The sequence below is a fragment of the Phocoena phocoena genome, chromosome 1 (assembly GCF_963924675.1).
Source record: "Phocoena phocoena chromosome 1, mPhoPho1.1, whole genome shotgun sequence".
Taxonomy (NCBI): domain Eukaryota; kingdom Metazoa; phylum Chordata; class Mammalia; order Artiodactyla; family Phocoenidae; genus Phocoena; species Phocoena phocoena.
The window spans coordinates 83,384,297-83,396,425 of NC_089219.1; the positions used below are offsets into that span (position 1 = coordinate 83,384,297).

Consider the following 12,129-nt stretch of genomic DNA (forward strand, 5'->3'; position numbering starts at 1 on the left):
TAGCATATTGATAAACAGTAGAGGGAAACTACCACCTTGGAGAAAGCCAGGAAGTTTTTACTAGGTAGGCCATGGCCCATCGAGGTGGCTCATTCTACTCTGAACCAGAGACCACCCAGCATCCTGGGACCTCCTTAGAGAGGACTGAATCCCTTCCCCTGGGCAGTGCCTAAGTCACAACCATATCTTCTGTGGTCATTGCTCCTTCAGTCAAAGAAAGAGAGCAAAGAACCTACTTTCCATATGCCCCTCTGAGAACAACCACCGAGTAAATACTAAAGGTTATGGAGAGTTAGTTGTCCACCTCTATTAAAATTTCACATACGTGACATTTCTTTTTTTTTTTTTGACACCCAAATCTCTTTTATTGGGAGGGTAAAGCGCTTGGGGGGCCTCTCGCTGCACAACTTGTTCATTGGCGCTGCTTCCTGAGTCCTGTGGCTTCATCACATCCGGCAGCTCGGGTGGGCTGGAGAAGGGCTCGATGCGCAGGGCCTCAAAGGCCTCATCTGCCCTGAAGGCTAGCCCCACAGTGGCTGGGGCCTGAGGCTGTGCTGTCTGGCTGGTGAAGCCACACTCGCCCAATGTCTTTCCGTCGTCCAGAAGCTGGTCGTCCTTGTACAGCCGCTGCTCGTCCGGCGGCCGCTTGAGGATGCCCTCGACGGTGCGCTTTAGCTCGAACACAGTGCTCGACTCCTTGGCGTCCGTGAAGATGGTGGTCTTGTGGCGCCGGATCATGAGGAACATGTCCTGGGGGCGGCGGGCCGGCGTGAGCGTGGAGCCCGGGCCCCACCTCACGGCCCACCGCCCTCGCCGCACCCGGCCCCGGCCTACTTGGCATTTCTTAACTTTCTGGTTTGTCTCCTGGTTCCACCTCTTACCAGTTGTGTGGCCTTGAAAAAGTAACTTTTCAAATTCTCAGTTTGCCTATCTGTCAGATGAAGGTAAAGGCACCAAACGGGTAGAGTTCTTTTGAGGATTCAGTGAGTCAGCCTTGGGTGGGCGCTAAGCCTGGGCCAGCAGAGAGTAGCCATCAGTCGTTAGCCGCTTCTCCTCCCTCTTCTACTACCCTCTCAGCCTTTTTTTTTTTTTTTTTTTGTGGTATGCGGGCCTCTCACTGTTGTGGCCTCTCCGGTTGCGGAGCACAGGCTCCAGACGCGCAGGCTCAGCGGCCATGGCTCACGGGCCCAGCTGCTCCACGGCATGTGGGATCTTCCTGGACCGGGGCACGAACCCGTGTCCCCTGCATCGGCAGGCGGACTCTCAACCACTGCGCCACCAGGGAAGCGCCACCAGGGAAGCCCCCTCTCAGTCTTTTTGATGGGACAAAATTGAGATTCTTTGGTTCCAGGTTTCAGGGCTCTCTCTTACTTCATTTTTGCTCTTAAGCCTATTCTTTACGTAAGTATGAAAGAGAGAAAGTGAAATAAGTTGAGAAAACAATCTCTAAGGAACTCTCACTATTCGAATAGTCCTATTGGGACATCTGAAAGACCTCGAGTTCCTTTTCTCTGTGGCTGTTATACTCGTAAAAGTTATGCACACGTGCTATTTTGAATGTGTCCCTCTTCCCCACTTCCTGGGGCCCAACCAGCCCGTGGGACTTCCTACTGCAGGTGCAGCTCCTCAGACCCTGCCCAGTCTCAGAGGATTGGTTCCAGGGCAGGAGACAGGGACAGGGCTGTGAGATTCTGTTAGCCCAAGGCCCTGCATGTCTGTCTAAAACCATATTTTGAGGTTTACTTTGAATACAGCCCAGGACTCCAAAAAGCCCTGCTACTGTGCTCCTAGAGTGCTTCTTTGCTCAGGTATAAACTTGCAGTGGAAAAGAAACCGGAGTCACCAACGCAGCTCTTTCTTCACAGTAATCCAGCAAAGCTGGGACATGGGGCTTCGTATAGCAGATCCTAAGGACCCTATCCTTTCTAGGCGATGGGGCTGCTAAATCACCACCAGTGGAGTGTGATTTTTAAATCTTTTTCACTAAACCTTTAATAGATTAATAGAAAAAGAAAATTTTTCTCCAGGACTTTTCCTATGACCAGGATCTAGAACAGAGAAAATAGATTTGGTCTATGTTGAATTGAGATGTTTGCCCTTGACCTCATGTATTGTATTGGTCCAATTAAATATGATAACCATATATTATTTTTACCATGATTTAAACACCAAATGAATAACTGGCTATGTAGGTTTTCAAAAGAAGTCTTTGGGCACCATCCAGTGACTCTTTGGCTACAATATAAACAAAACCCAAACGCCCGCTTAACTTTTCAAAAGAAGTCTCTGGCACCCTCTTGTGGCGCATCACACAACTGGGAAAACAACAGCTTTGGGATAATGCCTCTTGTCTCGGGAACTGTGCAGACATTTGCCCTCCTGTCATAACTGTCAGTGATTCCCTGAAGAAACACAGTGCAGCCAAACTTTTTAATTTGTGTCCATTTGAACTGCAATACAAGACATACCAACAAAGTCCTGCTTTAACTTCAAAATAGAAATAATGAGAATCACGCCAACATTTTGCCATTCGTTAAGAAGCACAACATTTTAAAGCTGGCCTGCCAAAGAAAATGTAAACTATCTTCATGCCATTGTCATGCGCTGGCACCACTCTGACCAGTAAACAGAAGTGCCCACCGTTCTGGTAACCTTACTGAGTGCTTTCTAATCGTTTTATATGTGTTAATAGTTAATTTTCACTAAGAGGTAAGTCTCCCCTATAATCCTCATCTCCAGGGGAGAAAACTGAAGCACAGAGAGGCAACTGCCAAAGGCCAATGACTGGTAAGTGCCAGGCCTGGGACGTGAGACACAGGCATGAGCCGGCCTCCACTCCTGCTTCCTACTAGAGTCTCTAACTCTGCTGAGACTCGGGACTACTGTCATCCTGTTCTAATCTTCACTGTTCTTATAGCCCTTTAGCAATGTCACCTAAGTACTTGTTAAACTAAACACATCTTAGTGTTAGCCCAAAAAGTACCTGAGGAATTCCCCTTTTGAAATGGACTTCAGATTGATAAAATTTGACGTGCTGTCTAAGCTATAGTGATAAAGTGTCATTTTAACCTCAGAAATGGAAATAAAGGAACTTGCTCCACATTTTCTGCATTTGTTAAGAACCACAAAATTTTAAACCTGGCCAGCCAAGGAACTGGCATAATATCTGTGCCGTTAATATAGGACAGACTCTACAGGACTTCCCAACTTCAGCACTGTTGACATTTGGGGCCTGATCATTCTTTGTGGTTGAGGGCTTTCCTGTGCATTAAGATATTTAGCAGCATCCCTGGTCTCTACCCAATAGATGCCGGTTGCAACAGTCAAAATGTCTCCATTTTGGGAGGAGGGCAGCAGAAAGGCTCAAATCTTCCTGAGTTGAGAGCCACTGAGATAGAGTACACTCTGAAAATGTTGATACAAAATGGAGAAAATAAAAGCGTCATTAGAGCTGGTATAACTTTAATTTTCCCAAATGGTCCTGAGGCAGGGGAAGAAGAATGGAAACAATGAAAAAAATGCCACTGGCCCAGCTGCAAGATCGGCCCCCAGAAAAATGCCACAAATCTATCATGTTTATACCATCTGCAGACTGAGAATGCACCAACCCCCTTACATTGCGTGCTGTGGAAATATCAATCTTGAGTATGTAAGACTTTCATGATTGCATTGTGTGACTGCATCATAAAATGTCACTGTTATGTTTCCAGAAATTCTGAAGAAGACACTCTCATGATTTCCTGACCTTCAGGTTCTCTTTGGGCTCTACCTTTCAACTTAATCTAATATGTCATCTGTTTTTCTCTGCACATTTCTTCTTGAGCTATTCTCAGGTAATGATCGTAATTCTTCTCCGTTTTGGTATTAGCTCAAAGATTTAGATCTCCTCCTTCCACATATAGAATCTTCTAAGAGCTTCCAAGGATAACCTCATCTGTTCCACCATTCTCTAAGAATGTCTCAATATCATAACTTTAATATTTCAACATTTCACCCCCTTCTGCTACCGCTTTTAGCCTCTACCTTTTTTTCCATCATCGATATTTTATTCAACCATTCATCACTCATTTGATGATTATATTTCAGGCACAGTGTTAAATGCCAGGGATACAAAATTATTAAGCTGCCCCTTAAGGAGCCCACCTGCCATCTAGTACTAAAGAGGAAACAGAAAAATGACAATGCATTGTATGTAGCAAGTGATAGGATGCAGGTGTCAGTCCAGAAACCTAGAAAAAGAAATAATTCTGCCTTAAGGTAGTTCAAGAAGATTTCTTGGAGAAGGTAGCAATTAATCTGGGTATAGAGGGATGAATAGGAGTTTGCTAGGCAAAGAGGCCCCCAGGCAGAATGAATAACATACACAGAGACCGGATCTGCGAATGAGTCTGAATAGTTTCTATTCTTGCTTTCTAGATACTCCTCCCCAAAGATGGGAGGCTTTTCCCTTCCCCTACGTGTGGATGCACTCCTTGCCAGAAGGACTGCCACCACATCACTGAAGTCAGTTTCTCTAGTCACACTACTATTCTTGCTCCCGTCTCTGCCACTTTCCCCCCACTGCTTCCTCACCCTACTTCCCTCTCCCTTTCTGTTTATATCCCGTTGCCAGAACATGTCATTTCCATCTCTGTCTCGTCCACCCCTCATCTCTTGTCTTATGATGATTACTGATATTCAGACACAACTTACCTCTGTCCTAGAATTGGGCAAAAGCCTCCTGACTGGCCCTTGGCTTGTAGTCTCTCCCCTTTCCAATCTACCTAATCCTAAACTACAATTTAGGGAAACAGTTTAGATTTTGGATCACTTGCTCACGCCCCAGCTTCAGGGCAGGCAGGGAAAACAAGTGTCTAGTATTTGCAGACATTAATGGCAGATGAACTCTGCAGCCAGGAACAAGTAGAGATGGCAGTGACATAGCAGCCAATGGTCTGGCAACCATAGCTTAAAAATCAGGCCCTGGGACTTCCTGGTGGTCTAGTGGTAAAGAAATCCACCTTCCAATACAGGGGACATAGGTTCGATCCCTGGTCAGGGAACCAAGATCCCACATGCCGTGGGGCAACTAAGCCCGCGCGCCTCAAAGAGAGCCTGCGTGCCTCAAACTACAGAGTCCAGGTGCCCTGGACCCCACGTGCCACACCTAGAGAGAGAGAGAAAAAAGCCACATGCCACAACTAGAGAGAAAAAATAACCCCACATGCCACAACTAGAGAGAAGCCCATGCGCCGCAACTCGAGAGAAACCCGAGCAGGTAACGAAAAGGTCCCACAGACCTCAACAAAGATCCCGTGTGCCGCAACTAAGACCTGATGCAGGCAAAGAAAATAAATAAATTACATAAATAAATATTTTTTAAAAAATCAGGCCCCTGGCCTTGAAGACATGGTTCACTTCCTCCCTACTTCCCATTCTCAGTCTTTGCCGTGGTCCACCAGGCCCCACATGTTTGGCCCTCACTCCTTGTGCTTCTCGGATGTGACAAGCACTCCCCCACCTCAGGCTTTCTGTGCTTACTTAGCGCTCCCTCCCTTATTTCTTCTAAATCACTTCTCAAATGGGCACCTGGTGGCTGGAAAGCTCGGGTGCAGGGAACACGGGAGCCTTGCTGGAGGGAGAGCAAGAGGGCCTGATGGGGTGGCAGGCAGGATGGGAGGGTTATTGGTTATTGGGGCTAACAGGCTGTAGAATGTTCCAGAAATTTGGATAAGTCTCAAAGAAAGGAAGCATGCCTATAGTGAATTGGGTGGGTGGGCTGGGAGCTCCCCTTTCGGACGGTCCCCTCATTGGGGGTGGGCTTCAGGAGTGCGGCCGGGCCTTGGGGTCACCCCTTGGCTGCCAGGAGAGGAGAGTCCACATGCTGCTTTGTGGCTCCCAGCGTAGGGTCTGGGCCCCCCTCCAGAAACTCGGAATCACTGTGTCTCCAGAGGAAGCAAACTGGAGGCCATACCACCCACTGAAGACGTGGTCACTGAAAGAAACAAAACGCTAATCGAATCGGCCTCCTCTGATGATTAGAAATTAGATTTCACACGTGGTTCCAAATTTCTAGCTGGGAAATGAGTGGCTCTACCCTCCGGATCCCTGGGGCCTCTCAGCAGCGGTCAGCTGAAGCCCGGGCGAGGCTGCCTGTCAGGCCGACGCCTTTGCCACAGTCCCCACCTCTCCCCAGCGCCCGCCACCCAGTTGGCTGCCTTCAGCAGGTGCATTCTTGCCTGGCCCTTGGCTCCTGAATGGATAGATGGATGGAGGGGGGCAGAAAGGGACAGAAATGAGGCCAGAGATATTTTATTTTATTTTTTTAAAAGGCTGCAATCTTTTTAAAGTAAGTTAGTTATTTACTTATTTATTTATTTTTGACTGTGTTGGGTCTTTGTTGCTGCGCAGGGGCTTTCTCTAGTTGTGGCGAGCGGGGGCTACTCTACGTTGTGGTACGCCGGCTTCTCATTGCAGTGGCTTCTCGCTGCGGAGCACGGGCTCTAGGCTTGCGGGCTTCAGTAGTTGTGGCACATGGGCTCGGTAATTGTGGCACAGAGGCTCAATAGTTGTGGCCCGTGGGCTCTAGAGCGCAGGCTCAGTAGTTGTGGCGCGTGGGCTTAGTTGCCCCGCGGCACGTGGGATCTTCCCGGACCAGGGCTCGAATCCGTGTCTCCCCTGCATTGGCAGGCGGACTCTTAACCACTGCGCCACCAGGGAAGTCCCAAGGCCAAAGATATTTTAGAATTTAGAATAAGACAAGGTGCCATTTCAAACAGTGGGACAGGAGGGATATCTGAAGAATGGTTAAGGTGGAGCAGCCCCTCGGAGAGCTGACAGCCGCAGGAGCTGGCCCATGGGAGGGCCCAGCATGTGCACAGGGCGGCAGGGGCTCCTTTTTGGCTCAGCCACCTCAGTGCACGGCCCCCACCCCACAATGTCACCTTTCCTGAGAGGTCTCCCCAACTACCCTCTAGAGAATAGCAGTCCCCTGATCATTGTCCAGAGTTCTTACCCTACCTACTTATTTATATGTTTGTTTATTTTCTGTCTCCCCTCCCTGACAGCAGGGACTTTATCCATTTTGTCCTCTGCAGTATTGCCAGGGCCTGAAAGAAGATCTGGCACACAGTCCTGACTGAATAAACACAAGCTGAATACCTGATAGAAGAGTCAAGTTCCCTTTCCTCTCTCCCTAGCATGCTCTATATGTCCCAGCTATGGGATATGAGTGAGACTTTCCTACCTCTAGGTGCTGAGGAAAGGGAGGATTTGACTGGCTTGGAAGCCCCTCCTCTTGGCAGCAGTCATTGGCTCAGAAGTGGGCACCTTCACAAGTCATTGGCTCAGAAGTGGGCACCTCCACAAAGCAAACAGGGCAGACAGTGGTTGGGTCAGGGCTGGGAAGGTGGCCCAAGTTAGTTTGATCCAGCCAAAGCCCCTTCGGCTTTGTGCTTAAGGAAGGGGAAGCTCTCCGTTCTCTGCGTGGTCATGACTTGCCTTGATGAGAGTGGAATGGCTGTGGGTACTTTGTTAACAGGAGAAACCCCTGCCTGAGGACCAGGTCCGAAGCTGAGCCGAGACCATGATAGACAAGCAGAGCCAGAGCCCGTACCACAATGTAAACCTCTCCTTCCAATCCTGTCAGATCTTTACAATTTCTGGACTCTTTGTTTTGTGAACTAATGAATTCCATTATTGTTTAACTCAGCTCGAGGTCAATTTTTCTTTTTTGTGTAATCTAAAGCATCTCAACTAATACACTGTCCTTAAAACACTACCATGCCATGATGATGTTTTGAGAAGGACATTGATAAATTAGAATATTTATTACCAAATGAATGAATTAACCCATCAAGTATTATGGGGTACAACTACTTTAGAGAGTGACCTAATGATAAAGGATATAAAACCTATCTCACTTGAGGGAAAATGGTAAGAAACAGGGAGTGATTAGCCTCAAGATGAGAAGACTTAGAAGGACCATGATGGATGTCTTCATAACATGTGTAGTCGAATGTATTTGAAGGGGGTGACACATTGAGACGTGGATTTAGCTCAGACCTGCTGGAATACAAGATATCTTAATTCTCTTTCAGATGCCAATCCCTTCTTCTAAGACACCAAGAGAAAATATAGTCACTGAGAACAAAGCAAGGAGAAACAAAATCTTGCAGTTAGCTTGGACTTCAACTCTAGACCACCGGTGTTTTCTCTCAAAAGAGAAGAGCTCTTATCTAAAGTAGCCTGGCCTGGAGAGGCTAAGATCAAGACAGGACAGAAGGCCTCCTCTGGTTCCTTCCGCTCTAAAGCCCAAACGCTTGTTGTGAGTCTTATTACTCCAACAGCAAGAGAGGATTCGCATGCCCGTCCAAGCCAGGTGGGGAGCCCAATGCAGGAGTAAAAAAGGCTTATCTTGATCTATGTCTTATCCTCCCTCTTTCCCTTTTTGAGCCTTCAGATGGCTCACAGCCTTGATCAATAGTACAACTGCAACCTCATGAGGGGCCTTGAGTCAGGGTTACCCAGCTAAGCCATGCAGGGATTCCTGCCCCACACAAACTGTGAGAAGATAAATTTTTGCTGCTTTTAGGCTGCTAAGTTTCTGATGTTTCAGAAAATAATTTGTCACACAGCAACAGATAACCAGCACAAATGTGTACATAAACTTCCCTTATATAAATTCAGGCTATTTCCAACTTTTCCCACTTGCAATATGGCATTGAATATCTTTGTATATATAGTCTTATGAATTCCTGAAAGTAACTGTGTAGGATAAATCATTAGACATGGAGTTGTTTACTCCTATTTTGAAGTACAATACTGTCAAATTATCCCCCCAAAATGTTGTACACCAATTCATACTCCCAATAAAATGCGTCTGAGAATGTCCTTTGCCCCATAACCCTGCCATTACCAAGTCTTATAGATCTTTACCATATTTACCAATTTGAAAGGGAAAAAAATATCATGTATTGATTGCTTCCCCCATGCTGACCCCCGGCCCAGGGCCTTACATACCTTTTTCCATTTGATCCCTACAGTAACTCTATTATATAGGTGCTATTATTACTCCATTTATTACCCCAATAATGAAAACAAGACCTGACCAAGATTCCAGAATAAAGTAGCAGACCAAGTAGTCTCAGGAAGTCTGACTTCAGAATCTGAGCTTTTAATGACTGGTGAGATTGAGCCTACATCATGTGACCAATAGGCCCTTAATATTTATTGCTTTTTCTGTGTATTTCATTTTCATATTCTTTCCTTCAGTGATGAATATCTTCTGTTTGCCACTCTTCCCCTTCTCCATTCTGCTCTCACCCTAGAAATTTGACCTCCATGGGTTTCATCAACATGGCCCTGGTGCCCTCTGGCTCCCTGCTGGGTTCAGCCAGTGGAGAGGCTGGCAGGAGATTGGAGGTGGGAAGGGAATAAAGTCAAAGTGTTTACTCCCTTGGCCCTCTACTGGGAGGTTGCCTCTGACGGGTTGTGTCTTCAGAACAGGGTTCATTGCTCTTCTAACCTGACCCTCTCTCAGTCCGGGTTCCTGTAACATTTCCCTCTGACTTTTCACACAGAAAAGGGATATCTGATAACTGCACTGGTTGTTCCTAACTTTACAAGTAGTCCCTTGCAAATGAACACTCCTTACTTTTTCCTGTTTTGTGAATGCTATCATTTTCAGTTCTCTGCTATGTTCTTTTCTCACTGAATTGGAGGTACTTTCTCTGTATTGAGATCATAACACTTTGCTCATTACTTGGTGTGGAACTGTGGGGCCTTTAGGGACTTTCCACCCCCTCACTTGTTCCCGTAAACCAATTCTTCTCCCTATCGTGCGCCACTCCTTCTCCCTATCGAAACCAATTCTTCTCCCTATCGTGCGCCACTCCTTCTCCCTATCGAAACCAATTCTTGGAGTTTTTCAGTTGACGGGGACTTGCCAGACAGCGGGTAATTTTCCAGTTGCCCGTAACAGGTATACGCCCTAACCGCCACAATGAACAGACAACTATAACGGCCAGAAGGTGGGACAAAAGTTCCTAAGCCAATGAATTCAAAAGTCACCACATTTACCCAATCATTGTGAGAATATACCCGCCCTATGAGTAAATAAACCTATAAAAAGTATGTGATTCCGCTTTTAGGGGTTCCCCATCGGCCTCCTGCGTGAGGTTCAGGGAACCCCGGTGCATCGGCTCCTAATAAACCTCTTGCGTGTTGCAGCGGCTCTCGACTCTTGGCGGTTCTTGGGCGAGTTGGAATTCCTCGTAGACCGTTTGGGTCTAACATTTGGGGGCTCGTCCGGGATCCCCTCTCGCCCCCGGGTCACAAGAACATCGGGAGTCGGAGGTATCAGGTAGGCTCGAGCCCAATTGTCTGTTTGTTTGTCGTTTGTTTGTTGCTAGCCGCCATTAGGAAAAAGCCGTGCGAACCGGCTTGCTGTGGAATCTGTATTGGACTCCTGGCTAGGCAGACGTGCCGAAAGCTGGTGTCCACGGGCCCCGGGGGACGCCCTGGTGGTCCATCTGGAAGGAGAAACAAATTTTGTCTCCCCTTCATCTGGTTCTGGCAGGTTATATAAGCTGCCATCTGAATTTGAGTTGGTTTCGGGTTTAAGTTCGCGGCGGCTGGTTCTGGCAGGTTATATAAGCTGCCATCTGAATTTGAGTTGGTTTCGGGTTTAAGTTCGCGGCGGCAATATCAATGTGTGTCTTTTGAAATTTTATTGTTTTTCTGTACTATTATCTTTCTTTTGACGGACGACAATGGGACGAACTATGACGACTCCTCTTTCTCTTACCCTAAGCCACTGGACCGAAGTTAGGGCTAGGGCCCACAACCTTTCGGTAGAAGTAAGGAAAGGAAAATGGCAAACGCTGTGTACCTCTGAGTGGCCTACATTTCAGACAGGGTGGCCACCCGAAGGATCTTTTTTGTTAGATAAGGTTGGGCTAGTCAAGTCTAGGGTCTTTAACACAGGACCCCACGGACGCCCAGACCAGATACCATATATCTTGGTCTGGGAAGATCTAGTTCTCTCCCCGCCTCCGTGGGTCCGGCCCTTTCTTTCCTCAACAGGCACGTCTGCATGCGCTCCAGCACAATCGGAGATATTGGCCCTGAAGAAAACCCCAGACACGGAAAAGTCATCTGCTGCCCCGGACCCGCCAAAGGCGATATATCCTGACCTGCAGTCTGATTTGCTTCTTCTAGATTCCCCACCTCCTTATCCTCCGGCCCTAAATCCCATGTCGCCCCTAGGACCCCCAGCTTCACAACCCTCCGCACCAGTAGGGCCACCTGTTATGGCGGAAAGGGGGGGTCCCTCGGCGGGCACCAGAAGCCGGAGGGCTGTTTCCCCGGATTCTACTGCTTTACCCCTTAGAGAATATGGCCCCCCCGATAACCACGGGAATAGGCCCCTTCAATACTGGCCCTTTTCCTCTGCAGATCTTTATAATTGGAAGATGCATAACCCTACTTTCTCTGAAAACCCACAGGCTCTTACTGCTCTAATAGAGTCTCTTGTCTTCTCCCACCAACCCACCTGGGATGATTGTCAACAGCTCCTCCAGACTCTCCTCACAACTGAGGAGAGGCAACAGGTTCTCCTGGAGGCTAAAAAATGTGTTAGGCGCCAATGGACAACCTACCCAGTTGCCTAATGAGATTGATGCCGGTTTTCCACTCGTCAGGCCGAATTGGGACTTTAATACCCTGGAAGGTAAGGAGCACCTGAAAATGTATCGCCAGGCTCTGGTGGCGGGTCTCCATGGAGCGGCCAGGCGCCCCACGAATTTGGCTAAGGTAAGAGAGGTAACTCAGGGGCCCCAGGAATCGCCAACCGTGTTCCTAGAACGCTTAATGGAGGCTTTTAGACGATTCACTCCTTATGATCCAACCTCTGAGGAACATAAGGCCACCATAGCAATGGCCTTTATTGACCAGGCGGCCCCTGATATTAGAAAGAAGTTACAAAGGCTGGATGGCCTACAAGGTTTCTCCCTTCAGGACTTAGTAAAAGAGGCAGATAAGGTATATTATAAGAGGGAGACAGAAGAAGAAAGGGAAGAAAGAAAGCAGAAGGAACAAGAGGCTCGTGAGGTAAGACGAGATAAGAGGCAAGAAAGACATTTGAGTAAG

At 47.6% G+C, this 12,129-nt stretch overlaps 1 pseudogene across 1 annotated transcript; it reads right to left on the bottom strand.

Moving 5' to 3' along the window:
• Positions 1 to 309: 309 nt before the first annotated feature.
• On the bottom strand, positions 310 to 744 carry LOC136132452 (elongin-B pseudogene; annotated as a pseudogene). The gene has a single exon (XR_010656480.1). The product of XR_010656480.1 is annotated as an elongin-B pseudogene (transcript).
• Between the last annotated feature and the right edge of the window lie 11,385 nt (positions 745 to 12,129).